The following is an 18,804-nucleotide window of genomic DNA, read 5'->3' as shown; positions in this document are numbered from 1 at the left end:
TGGATTTTTAAAACAATTTTTAGAGGTCAACAAAAGGCTCGTGGATTTTTTAAAGAATTTTTTTGAGGCTAGCTAAAAACTCGTGGATTTTTTAAAGAATTTTTTTGAGGCTAGCAAAAAACTCGTGGATTTTTTAAAGATTTTTTTTGAGCCTCGTGGATTTTTTTAAAGAATTTTCAGAGGCCAGCAAAAGGCTCGTGGATTTTTAAAGAATTTTCAGAGGCCAGCAAAAGGCTCGTAGATTTTTAAAGAATTTTCAGAGGCTAGCAAAAGTCTCGTGGATTTTTAAAGAATTTTCAGAGGCTAGCAAAAGTCTCGTGGATTTTTTAAGAAATTGTTAGGGGCCAGCAAAAGGCTCGTGGATTTTTTAAAGAATTTTCAGAGGCCAGCAAAAGGCTCGTGGATTTTTAAAGAATTTTCAGAGGCCAGCAAAAGGCTCGTGGATTTTTTAAGAAATTGTTAGGGGCCAGCAAAAGGCTCGTGGATTTTTTAAAGAATTTCTAGAGGCAAGCTCTTCGTTTATGTGGCTTAGGGTCTCCCTAAAAATTCTATAAACAATTCACGTTTATGTGGCTTAGGGTCTCCCCTAAATGTTTTCCCCTAAAAATATCTTAAAAAAATTCACGTTTATGTGGGTAAGTGTCTCCCCTAAAAAATTCCTTAAAAAATCCAAGTGTAAGTGGCTTAGGACCTCCCCTAAAAATTCTTTAAAAAATCCACGGTTATGTGGCTTAGGGTCTCCACTAAAAATTCTTTAAAAATTCAAGTTTACGTGGCTTAGGGTCTCCGCTAAAAATTCCTTAAAAAATACACGTTTATGTCGCTAAGTTAAAATATTTTTGTTTTAATAGCCAAAATTGATCGTGCTATTTCAATGCTATATATTATTTCTACCAATTTCTCTTGTTCGGCGACTTGTAGTGAATTTTGTTTTAGAATATTTTTCTCTTTAACACCAAGTCCCCAGAAAATAATATTCCGGGAGTTTTTGCCGTAAACTCGAAATAACTACAAAATTCGCCCAAAAATCTATTAAAATATTTTAGGTTTTCATAGACAAAATTGATCGTGAAATTTCGGTGCTATATATTCTTTCTACCGATTTCTCTTGTTCGGTGCCTATTAGTGAAATTTGATGTAGAATATTTTTCCCTTTAATACCAGCCTGCTAGAGCTTAGTCTTGGGAAAGTTTTTGCCCCAAATTCCAAACATCCACAAAAATCTCCCCAAAAAAATCTATTAAAATATTTTCGTTTTTCATAACCAAAATTGATCGCCACATTTCAGTTCTAGATATTACTTCTACCGATTTCTCGTGTTCGGTGACTTATAGTGAAATTAGATGAAGAATATTTTCCTCTTTAACACCAACTCCCTAGAACATAAACTTGGGGGAGTTTTTGCCCCTAATTCAAAATAACTAAAAAAATGAAGCTTAAAAATGATGTTTTTTCTTACCTACTTTGATCGTGAAATTTCAATCTTTATGTTATAGCTACAGATTACTTTTGTTCGGTGACTTCTAGTAAAATTTGATGTAGATTATTTTCTCCTTTAATGTCAACCCTCTAGAATCCAGTCTTATCTGAGTTTTTGCCACGAATTCGAAACATCAAAAAAAAAAAAAGAAAAAATCGCCCAAAAAATCAATAAAAAATATACCCAAAGTTCATTGTGAGTGGACAATGCTATATATTATGACTACCGATTTTTCTTCTTCTGTGACCCATAGTGAAATTTGTTAAAGAATATTTCTTTTTTTAATACCTTGCCCCTAATTTAAAGTCTAGTGGTAGTATGAGTCCCATTAAATATGTACTAAAATATTTTGTTGTACTCGAAACTTGTTTACGTGTTTTAATTTTCCTATGGGTATCAAATTTCAAAACTAAAAAAAGTGTTTTTTCAAAATTTCATATTAATTCCCCAACAGTGTGAAAAGGTCACAAAATGTGAAATAATAAAAAAAATCTCAATAAAAAAAAAACCAAAAATAAAATATTACTACAAAAAATACTATGAAGAATGTTAAGTGTATGCAGTGAAAAAAAATTATGAAAATTTTCTGTGAAGTTAAAATAAGAAAATAATAAAAGAGAATATAAATCTTAGAATTAAAATAAAAAGGGCTATGAGGTAAAATTCTAAAATCCTCTTCCCATACATTAAAAATACAAAACAAAAAAAAATATATATTACCATTAATTCATGGAAAATAAGGTGCTAAATCGTCATTTATATGCCCATTAAAGAAAGTTCAAAAAAGTACAAAAACCCCATCATTAAACGTCATTACTGCCGGTAACTGAAAAACAACAACGACACCAACAACAACTACGTTAGACAGGCCAACAATTTACAAGGCCACATTGAGCAACAATCATTATCATTAGAAACCATTTCCTACCAACCAGCAGCGGTGTATTGAAAACCCATTTAGACAACAACAACAAAAACTACAAAACATCAGCAACAGATAACCAATCTTCATCTTCCATCCAACCCTCTTCTTTGCATTCCCTTTATTCATTCACTATTGAGGAGTATTCAAGGAATACAAAAACAGGTGGATATCTGAAAGAAAAAACAAAATAATCAAAACCACGTTCCGGACCAAAACTCCATCAAACTGCGGCCAAAGATTGGAAATTTTATAATTCCTCCCAGGTCATTGGCCCCCTCCACACCAGTTGAATTGCTTGGTGGTGTGACAAACACTAGGGTGTCCCTAGGTACCTTTTTTGTTGCACATTGATCTCAAACATCATTATAGGCATCATCAAATTGTCAACATCATTATCAGCATCATAACCGCCTTTATCGCCACCATCATCACCTGTAGGAAACGTGTCCCGTATCTTGAGGTTGGATTATTTTTTTGGTTTTTGTTGCAGTCTTCAAAATTCAACGAAACAACGACGGAGTGAAAGGATATTTGTTACATTATATTTAAATGGATAATGTTAATTAAGTAAGTTGTTGTTTTTGCTTTTTTAATTTTCATTTTATTTATTTTTATTATAATAAAAATAACTGTAATAATGGAAAGTTCAAGTGTTAATTTAGAAATGAAAATTAAACGTTTTTCATAGGAAGTGAAAGGATCGATTTGTAGATTTGGAAAAAGAGGAATCTGAAAGTGTTATTTTCGAAACAAAGTGCATGTGGCAGATGTATAAACGTGGATTTTTAAAGAATTTTTAGGGGAGACCCTACACCACATAAACGTGGATTTTTTAAAGAATTTTTAGAGGAGACCCTACACCACATAAACGTGGATTTTTTAAAGAATTTTTAGAGGAGACCCTACACCACATAAACGTGGATTTTTTAAAGAATTTTTAGAGGAGACCCTACACCACATAAACGTGGATTTTTAAAGAATTTTTAGAGGAGACCCTACACCACATAAACGTGGATTTTTTAAAGAATTATTAGAGGAGACCCTACACCCCATAAACGTGGATTTTTTAAAGAATTTTTAGAGGAGAACCTACACCATATAAACGTGGATTTTTTAAAGAATTTTTAGAGGAGACCCTTGGCCACATAAACGTGGATTTTTTAAAGAATTTTTAGAGGAGAACCTACACCATATAAACGTGGATTTTTTAAAGAATTTTTAGAGGAGACCCTACACCACATAAACGTGGATTTTTTAAAGAATTTTTAGAGGAGACCCTACACCACATAAACGTGGATTTTTTAAAGAATTTTTAGAGGAGACCCTACACCACATAAACGTGGATTTTTTAAAGAATTTTTAGAGGAGACCCTACACCACATAAACGTGGATTTTTTAAAGAATTTTTAGAGGAGACCCTACACCACATAAACGTGGATTTTTTAAAGAATTTTTAGAGGAGACCCTACACCACATAAACGTGGATTTTTTAAAGAATTTTTAGAGGAGACCCTACACCACATAAACGTGGATTTTTTAAAGAATTTTTAGAGGAGACCCTACACCACATAAACGTGGATTTTTTAAAGAATTTTTAGAGGAGACCCTACACCACATAAACGTGGATTTTTTAAAGAATTTTTAGAGGAGACCCTACACCACATAAACGTGGATTTTTTAAAGAATTTGTAGAGGAGACTTTAGGCCACATAAACGTGGATTTTTTAAAAAAATTTTGGAGGAGACCCCAAGCCACATAAACGTGGATTTTTTAAAGAATTTTTGGAGAAGACGCTAGGCCACATAAACGTGGGTTTTTTTTAAAGAATTTTTGGAGAAGACCCTAGGCCACATAAACGTGGTTTTTTAGAGAATTTTTGGAGGAGACCCTAGGCCACATAAACGTGGAATTTTTAAAGAATTTTTGGAGAAGACCCTAGGCCACATAAACGTGGATTTTTTAAAGACTTTTTGAAGAAGACTCTAGGCCACATAAACGTGGATTTTTTAAAGAATTTTAGAGGAGACCCTACACCACATAAACGTGGATTTTTTAAAGAATTTTTAGAGGAGACCCTACACCACATAAACGTGGATTTTTTAAAGAATTTTTAGAGTAGACCCTACACCACATAAACGTGGATTTTTTAAAGAATTTTTAGAGGAGACCCTACACCACATAAACGTGGATTTTTTAAAGAATTTTTAGAGGAGACCCTACACCACATAAACGTGGATTTTTTAAAGAATTTTTAGAGGAGGCCCCACACCACATAAACGTGGATTTTTTAAAGAATTTTTAGAGGAGACCCTACACCACATAAACGTGGATTTTTTAAAGAATTTTTAGAGGAGACCCTACACCACATAAACGTGGATTTTTTAAAGAATTTTTAGAGGAGACCCTACACCACATAAACGTGGATTTTTTAAAGAATTTTTAGAGGAGACCCTACACCACATAAACGTGGATTTTTTAAAGAATTTTTAGAGGAGACCCTACACCACATATACGCGGATTTTTTAAAGAATTTTTAGAGGAGACCATACACCACATAAACGTGGATTTTTTAAGAATTTTTAGAGGAGACCCTACACCACATAAACGTGGATTTTTTAAAGAATTTTTAGAGGAGACCCTACACCACATAAACTTGGATTTTTTAAAGAATTTTTAGAGGAGACCCTACACCACATAAACGTGGATTTTTTTTAAGAATTTTTAGAGGAGACCCTACACCACATAAACGTGGATTTTTTAAAGAATTTTTAGAGGAGACCCTACGCCACATAATCGTAGATTTTTTAAAGAATTTTTAGAGGAGACCCTACACCACATAAACGTGGATTTTTAAAGAATTTTTAGAGGAGACCCTACACCACATAAACGTGGATTTTTTAAAGAATTTTTAGAGGAGACCCTACACCACATAAACGTGGATTTTTTAAAGAATTTTTAGAGGAGACCCTACACCACATAAACGTGGATTTTTTAAAGAATTTTTAGAGGAGACCCTACACCACATAAACGTGGATGTTTTAAAGAATTTTTAGAGGAGACCCTACACCACATAAACGTGGATTTTTTAAAGAATTTTTAGAGGAGACCCTACACCACATAAACGCGGATTTTTTAAAGAATTTTTAGAGGAGACCCTACACCACATAAACGTGGATTTTTTAAAGAATTTTTAGAGGAGACCCTACACCACATAAACGTGGATTTTTTAAAGAATTTTTAGAGGAGACCCTACACCACATAAACGTGGATTTTTTAAAGAATTTTTAGAGGAGACCCTACACCACATAAACGTGGATTTTTTAAAGAATTTTTAGAGGAGACCCTACACCACATAAACTTGGATTTTTTAAAGAATTTTTAGAGGAGACCCTACACCACATAAACGTGGATTTTTTTTAAAAATTTTTAGAGGAGACCCTACACCACATAAACGTGGATTTTTTAAAGAATTTTTAGAGGAGACCCTACACCACTTAATCGTGGATTTTTTAAAGAATTTTTAGAGGAGACCCTACACCACATAAACGTGGATTTTTTAAAGAATTTTTAGAGGAGACCCTACACCACATAAACGTGGATTTTTTAAAGAATTTTTAGAGGAGACCCTACACCACATAAACGTGGATTTTTTAAAGAATTTTTAGAGGAGACGCTACACCACATAAACGTGGATTTTTTAAAGAATTTTTAGAGGAGACCCTACACCACATAAACGTGGATTTTTTAAAGAATTTTTAGAGGAGACCCTACACCACATAAACGTGGATTTTTTAAAGAATTTTTAGAGGAGACCCTACACCACATAAACGTGGATTTTTTAAAGAATTTTTAGAGGAGACCCTACACCACATAAACGTGGATTTTTTAAAGAATTTTTAGAGGAGACCCTACACCACATAAACGTGGATTTTTTAAAGAATTTTTGGAGCAGAATCTAGGCCACATAAACGTGGATTTTTTTAAGAATTTTTGGAGCAGAATCTAGGCCACATAAACGTGGATTTTTTTAAGAATTTTTGGAGCAAACTCTAGGCCACATAAACGTGGATTTAAAAAAAAAAAAAATATTAGAGGAGACCCTACACCACATAAACGAGGATTTTTTAAAGAATTTTTAGAGGAGACCCTACACCACATAAACGTGGATTTTTTAAAGAATTTTTAGAGGAGACCCTACACCACGTAAACGTGGATTTTTTAAAGAATTTTTAGAGGAGACCCTACAACACATAAACGTGGATTTTTTAAAGAATTTTTAGAGGAGACCCTACACCACATAAACGTGGATTTTTTAAATAATTTTTAGAGGAGACCCTACACCACATAAACGTGGATTTTTTAAAGAATTTTTGAGGAGACCCTACACCACATAAACGTGGATTTTTTAAGAATTTTTAGAGGAGACCCTACACCACATAAACGTGGATTTTTTAAAGAATTTTTAGAGGAGACCCTACACCACATAAACTTGGATTTTTTAAAGAATTTTTAGAGGAGACCCTACACCACATAAACGTGGATTTTTTTTAAGAATTTTTAGAGGAGACCCTACACCACATAAACGTGGATTTTTTAAAGAATTTTTAGAGGAGACCCTACACCACATAATCGTGGATTTTTTAAAGAATTTTTAGAGGAGACCCTACACCACATAAACGTGGATTTTTAAAGAATTTTTAGAGGAGACCCTACACCACATAAACGTGGATTTTTTAAAGAATTTTTAGAGGAGACCCTACACCACATAAACGTGGATTTTTTAAAGAATTTTTAGAGGAGACCCTACACATAAACGTGGATTTTTTAAAGAATTTTTAGAGGAGACCCTACACCACATAAACGTGGATTTTTTAAGAATTTTTAGAGGAGACCCTACACCACATAAACGTGGATTTTTTAAAGAATTTTTAGAGGAGACCATACACCACATAAACGTGGATTTTTTAAGAATTTTTAGAGGAGACCCTACACCACATAAACGTGGATTTTTTAAAGAATTTTTAGAGGAGACCCTACACCACATAAACTTGGATTTTTTAAAGAATTTTTAGAGGAGACCCTACACCACATAAACGTGGATTTTTTTTAAGAATTTTTAGAGGAGACCCTACACCACATAAACGTGGATTTTTTTAAAGAATTTTTAGAGGAGACCCTACACCACATAATCGTGGATTTTTTAAAGAATTTTTAGAGGAGACCCTACACCACATAAACGTGGATTTTTAAAGAATTTTTAGGGGAGACCCTACACCACATAAACGTGGATTTTTTAAAGAATTTTTAGAGGAGACCCTACACCACATAAACGTGGATTTTTTAAAGAATTTTTAGAGGAGACCCTACACCACATAAACGTGGATTTTTTAAAGAATTTTTAGAGGAGACCCTACACCACATAAACGTGGATTTTTTAAAGAATTTTTAGAGGAGACCCTACACCACATAAACGTGGATTTTTTAAAGAATTTTTAGAGGAGACCCTACACCACATAAACGTGGATTTTTTAAAGAATTTTTAGAGGAGACCCTACACCACATAAACGTGGATTTTTTAAAGAATCCACATAAACGTGGATTTTTTAAAGAATTTTTAGAGGAGACCCTACACCACATAAACGTGGATTTTTTAAAGAATTTTTAGAGGAGACCCTACACCACATAAACGTGGATTTTTTAAAGAATTTTTAGAGGAGACCCTACACCACATAAACGTGGATTTTTTAAAGAATTTTTGGAGGAGACCCCAAGCCACATAAACGTGGATTTTTTAAAGAATTTTTGGAGGAGACCCCAAGCCACGTAAACGTGGATTTTTTAAAGAATTTTTGGAGGAGACCCCAAGCCACATAAACGTGGATTTTTTTAAAGAATTTTTGGAGGAGACCCCAAGCCACAGAAACGTTGATTTTTTAAAGAATTTTTGGAGAAGACCCAAAGCCACATAAACGTGGATTTTTTAAAGAATTTTTAGAGGAGACCCAAAGCCACATAAACGTGGATTTTTTAAAGAATTTTTGGAGGAGACCCAAAGCCACATAAACGTGGATTTTTTAAAGAATTTTTGGAGGAGACCCAAAGCCACATAAACGTGGATTTTTTAAAGAATTTTTGGTGGAGACCCCAAGCCACATAAACGTGGATTTTTTAAAGAATTTTTGGAGGAGACCCCAAGCCACATAAACGTGGATTTTTTAAAGAATTTTTGGAGGAGACCCCAAGCCACATAAACGTGGATTTTTTAAAGAATTTTTGGAGGAGACCCCAAGCCACATATACGTGGATTTTTTAAAGAATTTTTGGAGGAGACCCCAAGCCACATAAACGTGGATTTTTTAAAGAATTTTTGGAGGAGACCCCAAGCCACATAAACGTGGATTTTTTAAAGAATTTTTGGAGGAGACCCCAAGCCACATTAACGTGGATTTTTTAAAGAATTTTTGGAGGAAACCCCAAGCCACATTAACGTGGATTTTTTAAAGAATTTTTGGAGGAAACCACAAGCCACATAAACGTGGATTTTTTTAAGAATTTTTAGAGGAGACCCTACACCACATAAACGTGGATTTTTTTAAGAATTTTTAGAGGAGACCCTACACCACATAAACGTGGATTTTTTAAATAATTTTTAGAGAAGACCCTACACCACATAAACGTGGATTTTTTTAAGAATTTTTAGTGGAGACCCTACACCACATAAACGTGGATTTTTAAAGAATTTTTAGAGGAGAACTTAGGCCACATTAACGTGGATTTTTTAAAGAATTTTTAGAGGAGACCTTAGGCCACATTAAAGTGGATTTTTTAAAGAATGTTTAGAGGAGATCTTAGGCCACATTAACGTGGATTTTTTAAAGAATTTTTAGAGGAGACCTTAGGCCACATTAAAGTGGATTTTTTAAAGAATTTTTAGAGGAGACCTTAGGCCACATTAACGTGGATTTTTTAAAGAATTTTTAGAGGAGACCCTAGGCCACATAATTGTGGATTTTTTAAAGAAATTTTAGAGGAGAACCTAGGCCACATTAACGTGGATTTTTTAAAGAATTTTTAGAGGAGACCCTAGGCCACATAATTGTGGATTTTTTAAAGAAATTTTAGAGGAGAACCTAGGCCACATAAACGTACACCATGAGCGTCCACGACCCTGATTCCCATGACTAATATTTGAAACCACATTACAATATTTCTATTTATTTCTCTTTTATTTTGCCTATAAACTATATTTTCAATGCTTTGGTTATTATTTCAATATTACTATAATAACACCGTTCAATATCATTTTGTGGTTTTTTGATTATTATTCTATATTTAGAATAAAATTTGCAAACATACATCTGGTTGAATTTTGTTTTTGTTGTAGTTGTTTTACATATTATTTCTAATCAAACTCACAGAGTAAACTTGACTCAATAATTAATCATTAAATTAGTTTAATTTTATTGCTCCACCACTGAGCTGATCAAAACAAAAGCCCGGCTTTTTGTGTGTGTTTTTTTTTTTTGAAATTAGAAAATAATACATTTCACCAATTTTCTGCCAATTCGTTATTATTTTAAATCAAATTCATGATATTTTTGTTGCCGAAATTTTTTATTTTTGGCTAACCTTGAATAACATTGAAGTTCGAAATACATATTGACTGATTGGTTACACTTAAATGGGAAAAAATGAACCAAGAACCTTTTGTTTTTTTTTTGTATAAATATATCAGTTAAAAAGTAAAAGTAAATGTCTGTGCGAATGTGTGTGTTGTGCTACTCCATTAAAATGCATTTAATTTATATGGAAATTATTGTTGTTGTTTGTAAATTGTGCGAAAATGTGATATAATAAAAGAATGCCAAAATATTTGGGAAATTATTTCCGGTCAGGCGTAGTGAGATATTTGTTGGTATTGTGATTTTGATTTTGTGAGAAATTAGCAAAATTCATTGCGGTGTTGGATATCAAACCCTAGAGGTATGTTAAAACTTAAATCCTGTTGGATAATTCTTACATAAACCTGTATAAGATCAGGCTAGGGTTTGGTTTGAATGTTTAACATAAATGTATGGAATACAGATAAAAGCCCTAGAATTTGTCGGATCATCTTTTAAGAAATTTTTGCGATAAAGGCGTTTTTTATTATTGATGTATGTTTTCATATAAAATTGCCTATTTTACGTGAAATAACATATAAAAAAATGGTGGAATTGTGCAAATAAAAAAGAATTAAAAATATTCTTTCAATTTTCAATTTTCAGTGCACGTGAATTTTTTTAAATTAATTTTTCATTAAATTTGATTTTTTTTGAAACATTAATTTTTCTATACACCTTTACACCAAAAATGTATATTTTTTCAATAAAAAATAAAAAATTCCTAAAAATTAATATAAAAATAGTTATTCAATAAAAAAATTGTTTTCAGAAAAATTATAATTATTTAAAAAATATTTTCAATAAAAATATTACAAAAGTACCTCATAGGTCATAACAGCTCAACACGAAAGAGAATTAATTAAATAAAATCACTACAAATGACCATCGCCTTAATAAGGCACAAATAATATGTTACAAAAGTATTTAGTCAAAAAAATATTGCAAACATATGGTCTGTCCAGAACTGCAAGAATCTACTGGTTCTGGAACAGAGCAATACTTTTTCAATAAAAATATTTAAAACCCATTTTTTCATTGGTGTCGTTTTAAAAATGTTAAAACCACAACAATGGGATATAGATATGGATATGGGAAATAGACTGGTTTATATTTTGAAAAACAATATTTTTTTTCAATAAAAATATTCAAAATTATTTTTTCAATTAAAATATTTTTTTCGATAAAAATATTTAAAAAATTTAGAAAAAGTCGAACAGAACAAAATAAAAAATTTGATTAAAAATATTTAAAAAATATGGTTTCATTAAAATTAAATTTTTTCAATAAAAAATAAAAAAATATTTAAAACTTATTTTTTCAATAAGAATAACGTTTAAAATATATATTATTTTAAATTAAAATAATTAAAAATAAAATAAATATTTTTGGTCAATAAAAATAGTAAGAAAATATGTTTTTAATACAAAAATTTTGAAAATATCTTGAAAAAAATATGTCTGTAAAAACATATTAAAATATGTATTCAATAAAAATATTACAAAAATATTTTTTTCAATAAAAAAATATATATATATATATATATAAAAATATTTTTTTTTAAATGTTAAAATAACAACAATGGGATTAAGCCAGACTATTTTGACAGTATTTTTCAATAAAAATATTTAAAAAAAATACTTTTTCAATTACAATATTTTGTCAATAAAAATATTGAAAACATGTGAAAAAGCGGAACAAAACAATCAAAATAAAAGGGTTTAAATAAAAATATTAAAAAAATATTTTTTAAATAAAAATATTTAAAGAATATTTTTTCAATAAAAGTATTTGAAAAATATTTTTTCATAAAAATTAAAAAAAGCGTATTTTTAATACGTTTTAATTTAAAAAATACATAAATAAATATCTTTGGTCAAACAATTTTTATTTTTCAATAAAAAAATTTTAAAAAATATCTTGTCAATAAAAAATATTAAAAAAATATATAAATATTTTTAAAAAAAAAAAAAAAAAAAAAATATTTATATATATACGAGTATACGAGTATATATATATATATATATATATATATATATATATTTATTTTTTTTTCAATTAAAATATTTTTCTAATTAAAATATTCTTCAATAGAAATATTTTTTCAATAGAAATAATTTTCCAATAAAAAAATATTTTTGCAATGTCCTAAAGCCGAATCAAAATAAAAGGCTTTCAATAAAAATTTTAAAAAATATTTTTTAAATATTTTTTTTATAAATATTGATTATTTTTTTAAATATTTTTAAGTTCAAAAATTAAAAAAATATATATTTTTCGAATAAAACTATTTTTTCCAATTTAAATATATTTTCAAATAAAATATTTTTTCAATGAAAATAGTTTTTCAATTAAAATATTTTTTTAATGACCTAAAGCCGAACGAAACAATCAAAATAAAAGCGTTTCAATAAAAAAATATGTTTTTTCAGTTAAAACATTTCTTAATAAAAATATTTTAAAAGTGTTTTTTCAATATATATATATTTAAAAAATATTTTTTCAAATTTAAAATATTTTTTAATAAATTTTTTTTTTAAAAATATTTTTTCAATAAAAACATTTGAAGAATATTTTTTGTTAAAAATAATTTTAAAAACATTCCATTAATAATATCCAATTAAAAAATATTTTTCAGTAAATAAGTTTAAAACATTTTTCAAAAATATGAAAATACTGTTTCAGTAAAAGAATTAAACAAATTCCAATAAAAGTATTTCAAAGAATAGTTTTTCCATTCCAAAAATTAAATTTTTTTTCAATAAAAATATTAAAAAATATATATTAAAAAAATTATTAAAAATATGTTATATCGAAAAAGGTATCTAAAATTATATTTTTACATTAAAATAATTAAATTTTTTTTAAATAAAAATTATTATAACTTTTTTCAATAAAAATATAAAAAATAAGTTTTCAATAAAAATATTCAACAAATATTATAATATTTTTCCAATAAAAAGTTTAACAAAATATTTGAGACATTCAAGCCGGTTTACAAAGAAGCCAATCCACTGCCGATATGTCTCTCGAGTTACCTAAACCAACAGTGAAACCAGGTCACATAATTTGGTGGTTGTGTGGATTCGGATATTCGGCTTTCCTTTTTCACTTGAAAAAACTTCGATTATCAAGCTCAAAAAAATTTAATAAAAAAATAATTTTCAATGAAAATACTAAAAATATATTTTTCAATTAAAATAACATAAAAAATATTTTTTCTGTGAAAATAATAAAAAAAATATATTTTTTCAATAAATATATTAAAAAAATATTTAAAAAAATTGTTTTAATATCTAAAAAGGTACAAACATAATTTCAATAAAAATAAAGTATAAAACCTATTTTTCTTTAAATAATATTTTTTAATAAAAGTATTAAAAATATGTTATCAATGAAAATAGTTTTTCAATAAAAATTTTTACAAAATATTTTTTCAATAAAAATATTTAAAAAATAGTTTTTCAATAAAATATTTAAAAAAATATTTTTTCAATAATATATCTGAATAAATTTAAAAAATCACTTACAAAACTTTGTTTCAATAAAAAAGTATTTTTTTCATATTAATTTTTTAAATAAAAATGTTTACAATTTTTTTTAAAGTAGAAATGTTAAATAAATATTTTTTAAATAAAAAAATATATTTATACATTTTTAAATATTTTATTGAAAAAATACGTTAAATATTTTTTAAAATAAAAATGTTTTCAATAAATGTTTCAAATAAATATTTTTAAATAAAAGCATATATTTAGACATTTTTAAAAATTTTATTTTATTGTTCAATAAAAATGTCTAAAAAGTATTTAAAAATATGTTTTTCCATAAAAATATTTAAAAATATATTTTTATACCCTACACCACTATGTGGGGAGGGTATTATAAGTTGGTGTTGGCCATAAAGTTTGTAACGCATCGAAATAATGGTCGTAGACCCATACTTATATATACCAAAATGAATGTCTCGACGAGCTGAGTCGATCTGGCTATGTGTGTCCGTCCGTCAGTCCGTCCGTCCGTCCGTCCATCATTCCGTCTGTCCATCTAAACCTTGTAATCCAGGTCGCAATTTTGATCGGATCGTCACGAAATTTTGGATGTTGATGGGGGTCGCGGAGGGGAAGAAGCCTATTGATTTTGGTGATGGTCGCATAATATTTAGGGGTCGGAATGGGCAAAAAAGCTATGTGGATAAAAAGACAACGTTTTTTTTCCAAAGCGAATATCTCAGCTTTTATACTGGGTATACCAAAAGCAAAACCTGACAATAAAAGTAGAAAATATCACCTTTCTAATGATGTAAAGTAGGTTCTCGTAGGTGATCAAACAACGAAGATATCACAATAGTCGCAAATAAAACCCAAATTTTCATTTTTGCGATTTTAATTATAATGACGATTATCACAGCCTTGGTTGGGGACTTTCCAAAAGCAAAGCCTGGCTATGAAAGTAGAAGATCCAATCTTTACAATGATGTAAACTAAGTCGGCGTAGGTGACTAAATAACGGAGATTTCGCAATAGTCGGTAATACATCCCATTTTTCCACTTTTTTGGAAATCACTCTACAGATCGCAATTTTGATCGGATCGTCACAAAATTTTAAGGGTTAATGGGGGTCACACAGATGAAGAAGCCCATTGGTTTTGGTGATGGTCGGATAATATTAAGGGGTCGTAAAGGGCAAAAAACTTATTTGGAGAAAAAGACAACGTTTTTTTTCCTAAGCGAATATCTCAGCTTCAATATGGGGTATACCAAAAGCAGAACCTGGCCATGAAAGTAGAAAATATCACCTTTCTAATGATGTAAAGTAGGTTCTCGTAGGTGATCAAACAACGAATATATCGCAATAGCCGCTAATAGAACCCAACTTTTTATTTTTGCGATTTTAATAATAATGACGAATATCACAGCTTCGGTTGGGGATCTTCCAAAAACAAAGTCCGACTATGAAAGTAGAAAATCCCATCTTTACAGTGATGCAAAGTAGGTTGGCGTAGGTGGCCACATTACGGAGATATCACAATAGTCGGCAATACATCCCATTTTTTCATTTTTTTTTGTAATCACGCTACAGGTCGCAATTTTGATCGGATCGTCACGAAATTTTGGGGGTTAATGGGGATCCTACAGAGAAAGAAGCCTATTGATTTTGGTGATGGTCGGATAATATTCAGGGGTCGGAATGGGAAAAAAACTTATTTGGAGAAAGAGTCAACGTTTTATTTCAAAGCGAATATCTCCGCTTCTAAAAGGGGTATATCAAAAGCAAAACCTGCTAATGAAAGTAGAAAATATCACCTTTGCAGCGATGTTACGTAGGTTGTCGTAGGTAGTCAAACAACTAAGATATCGCAATAGCCGCTAATAGAACACAACTTTTCATTTTTGCGACTTTAATAATAATGACGAATATCGCAGCTTTGGTTCGGGACCATCCAAAAGCAAAGTCTGACAATGAAAGTAAGAAATCCCATCATTACAATGATGTAAAGCAGGTTGGCGTAGGTATCCAAATAACGGAGATATCGCAATAGTCGGTAAAACATCCCATTTTTCCACTTTTTTGGAAATCACGCTACAGGTCGCAATTTTAATTGGATCGTCACGAATTTTGGGTGTTATTGGGGGTCCCACAGAGGAAAAAACCTTTAGATTTTTGATAATGGTCGGATATTATTCAGGGGTCGGAATGTGAAAAAGAAATATTTGGAAAAAAGACCAACGTTTTATTTCAAAGTTAATATCTCCCTTTTGTAGGAGGTATATCGAAAGCAAAACCTGGCAAGGAAAGTAGAAAATATCACCTTTACAACGATTTGAAGTAGGTTGTCATAGGTGGTCAAACAACAGAGACATCGCAATAGTCGGTAATGCATCCCTTTTTCCATTTTTGTGCAATCACACTACGAAATTTTGATCGGATCCTCACGAAATTTTGGGGGTTGATGGGGGTCTAACGGAGAAAGAAGCCTACTGATGGTTGGCATACATCCCACTTTTCCATTTTTTATTTGAGTTGTACTGTCGATGCACTTAAATGCGTTTCAAAAAAAATTCCTGTGTTAATGAAGACATTCAGAGCAAAGGCGCTAAGCTATCCCAATTTTAATATTTTGAATTTTATTAGTCAAAAGCTTATGAACAGGGGTAGTGGTGCAGGGTATCACATAGTTGGCCCCGACCCGACTGTAGCCTTGGCTCACTTGTTTTTAATAAAAATTATTCAAAAAAATATTATTTCAACAATAATTTAACAATAATTTTTTAACAATAATTTTTTTTTAACAATAATTTTTCAATAAAAATAATTAAAAAATATTTTGTCAATAAAAAAACATAAAAAAGTTTTAAAAAATATGTAAATATTTTTTCAATGAAAAATTAGAAACAATTCTATTTTTCTAATAAAAATATTTTTCCAACAACAATATTAATGGAATATTTTGCAATATTTTTTTCAATTAAAATATTTTTGCAATCACCGACCGAACAAAACAATCAAAATAAAAGACTTTAAAAAAATATTTTTCAAGTTAAATATTAAAAAAAAAATATGAAAATAATTATAAAAAAAATAAATAAAAAATATATACATTTCGAATAAAACTACTCTTTCCAATTAAAATATTTTTTCAATTAAAATATTTTTTCAAATAAAAATATTTTTTAATAAAATTTTTTGAATAAAATTTTTTTAATAAAAAGTGAAAAAAATATTTTTTAATAAAAGTGTTTAAAGAAAATTTTTTCAATAAAAATAATTTTAAAAACATATATTATTTGTAATTAAAAAATATATATTTTACTATATTTAATACTTTTCAATAAAAATAATTAAAAAATATTTTGCCGATAAAAAAGTTTAAAAAAATGTGTAAATATATTTTTCCAATGAAAAATTGGTTACAATTGTATGCAATTTTTGCCTTTTTAGGGCGAAGATCATTTTTAATATTAATTTTTAATTAATTTCTCGTTCGAATCGAGCTGAATGACCAATGATGCAAGTGAAAAAGGAAAGCCGAAAGTTCGAACCCACACAACCACCACTATGTGACATGCATGTTTCGCCTTTGGCAGAGGCTCTTCAGACAAAAAAAGCAAATGCATTAGAAAGAAGAAAAGTTCAATGACAGAGAAGCCGCTCCACAGCCGATATGTCTGAAGAGCCTCTGCCAAAGGCGAAACATGCATGTCACATAGTGCTGGTTGTGTGGGTTCGAATCTTCGGCTTTCCTTTTTCACTTGCATCATTGGTCATTAAGCTCGATAAATTAATTATGTAGGTAGTAGTCCTTTAAGAAATCTCCATTATATGAAAAACTTCTTAAAATGATTTCTAATTATTTAATGCCCCTCTTATAGATGCCGGACCCCTACAAGAGGTTATCTCCAGTTATAATACCTCTTTAAATTAATATTAATCCTTATACATAAAGATTCTTAAAATGGCTTTGATCTTTTTCCTAAGCTTTGCTTTACTTTTCCCTTTATTATATCCCATTACTATGGTCAATTATCGCCTGTTTGTCTTACAACAAATTCCAAGCTTCCTTTCACTTTCAAAAATTAAACTGCAAAACAGGAAAACGGAAATGGGTATTTTTTATTTTCATGTTTTGAAAGTGCCACAAACATTAAAGGGAGCTAACAACAGCAATTCAAGTTAAATTGCATGTCTTGCATGGTAAACCTTAAAAAAGTTAATTATTTCTATAATAACAAAAATATTTAAAAATGTTAATAATTGTTTTACAATTTCTTGGTATTGAAATGCATTCATCAATGACACATAGTAACTGTTGGGTTGTTGTAAAAAGCCAAGATACTGGGTTTTGTGGATGGGATGATCTAATCCACACCATCCTCCACACACAGCTCATCATATTAAAGTGATGACACAAAAACTGCTGCTGAGAAGATGGCTTATAATTGTTTTTGTTTATATTTTGCATTGAATTAAAAAACAATTTTGTTGTTTATATACTCGTATTAACAACAACAAAAATTGCTGCTATAATTTTATAATTTCTATAATAAACAGCAGTAGCAATGCCATTGGGAAGTCGTAAAGCATCATAGCTTCGAAGACAACAAAAAGCTTCAGCTGCACAGCCACCAGCAGCAGGGCTTACTCATAACAAAACAATTGCTGCTACTGGTTTTTGTTTTTAGCCACGTTTATTGGACAACTACTACCCGTAGAAGGGTTGGGTAGCATGGAAAATGCATTGCTATGTGGATTTTCTAGCAGGCATTGTGGCGACAACCATGCTTGTATTGTTCTAGCTAACATCAGCGGCTAACTTGTTTCTTCAATAAGAATTCCCACAATGTTTTTTGTTTTTTACATATTTCAAATAAAAAGTCTGATGTGAATACAAATGAATTGGTTTTAGATTGTTAAAAAATCTAATGGGGTTCAATTTGTAATGATAAATAATTTTGAATACTTCTTTTTATCGAGCTGAGGCGGTGTGGCATAATTAAAAGATGAACTTTAGCGAATTTCATTACAAATCCCTTTCACTGGTGGTTAGGCAGCTCTTCAAAGAGGTTTGAGAATTAAATGGAGAATCTTCAAATCCCTTTCACTGGTGGTTAAGCAGCTATTCAAAGAGGTTAATTTTGAATACTTCTTTTTATCGAGCTGAGGCGGTGTGGCATAATTAAAATATGAACTTTAGCGAATTTTATTACAAATCCCTTTATCTGGTGGTTAATCAGCT

The 18,804-nt window shown here is 29.8% G+C and overlaps 1 protein-coding gene across 9 annotated transcripts in view; it reads left to right on the top strand.

Moving 5' to 3' along the window:
• Nucleotides 1–18,804, top strand: part of LOC141393821 (uncharacterized) — a 501,342-nt gene that overhangs the window by 4,649 nt on the left and 477,889 nt on the right. For 8 of the 9 annotated variants that reach the window (XM_073967332.1, XM_073967333.1, XM_073967331.1 and 5 more), the window contains exon 2: nucleotides 1,935–2,972. The gene's annotated coding sequence lies outside the window, so the exon portion shown is untranslated. The remainder of the gene's footprint in view (nucleotides 1–1,934; nucleotides 2,973–18,804) is intronic. The other variant, XM_073967334.1, reaches the window with a different exon arrangement.

Source organism: Musca autumnalis, unplaced genomic scaffold, assembly GCF_047663935.1.
Source record: "Musca autumnalis isolate F117 unplaced genomic scaffold, ASM4766393v1 scaffold_2, whole genome shotgun sequence".
NCBI lineage: Eukaryota > Metazoa > Arthropoda > Insecta > Diptera > Muscidae > Musca > Musca autumnalis.
The sequence above is the reverse complement of the archived record's forward strand: the minus strand, read 5'-3'. Positions and strand labels throughout refer to the sequence as shown.